This window comes from Silene latifolia, chromosome 10 (assembly GCF_048544455.1).
Source record: "Silene latifolia isolate original U9 population chromosome 10, ASM4854445v1, whole genome shotgun sequence".
Taxonomy (NCBI): domain Eukaryota; kingdom Viridiplantae; phylum Streptophyta; class Magnoliopsida; order Caryophyllales; family Caryophyllaceae; genus Silene; species Silene latifolia.
In genome coordinates this window covers 54015432-54016391 of record NC_133535.1, presented here as the reverse complement: position 1 = coordinate 54016391, position 960 = coordinate 54015432, and positions in this window count along the sequence as shown.

Genomic DNA, 960 nt, shown 5'->3' with positions numbered 1-960 from the left:
ATTTAATTTGTAGGACGTGTTTTGCTTTTCTACTACAATGCCATGGAGACCAAAAATATCACTCTCTTATTACGGACTCGGATCTGCACCCTTTTCGGGTTTCTTATTTTCTTACGACTCCACCTCCAACAAATTTCTACTTAGGTTTTACTTCGTAAGACTCCGGTGATTTTGAAATTTTCTTTTAAAGAAATGATCAATTCATTAATAAATAGTCATACGAAATCTATAACATGTATCAAATTTGACCGAATACTACTCGAATAGAACCAAATAAAATAAAATATCGTATAAAGAAAAATCTGTAAACTTGAATTGCTCCAAAGCACATCCTCTATCATATCGCCGCAAACAACTTTTCACAAGAGGATCATAAAATCTTGAGCCTTGACGAGAGACCATTTAATCTGACCAAATTGTAATACCATATAACGATCCATGCCAAAACTGATCTTCCGCATCTTCACCATATGAGGAACGACCTAGACGCTTTTATCTATATTTCCAATAGAACTAAAACCTAGAAAGACAAGGACTGAAAAAACTCCGAAAATAGAGACGACAAACAGTTCTCACCAAAAGAGAAATTTTTATTGATTAATTTATAACGTTTCATACTAAGAATTGATAAATAAAGCTATTTGGGGGGCTGTTACAGTACAAAATTTCTTGTAGTGTACTTCAACAATTGAACACAAAGGAGCCAAGCTCGACTTTGTAAACTATTGAAGAATTAGAGAGAATAGTAGAGAGAGATAGAAGAGAGATATAAACTGTAAAAATGAAATGTATATTATGATTGAATGAATGAGTTTGTTACAACTTTGATGGATTTATATAACTGACTTTTCCAGCTAATACAACTAACAAACTGCCAGCACATTGAGAGCTAACAACATATAACAGATTTTAACTAATTCAACAAACTTGATATACTACATCATACTTTCCCCATCAAAA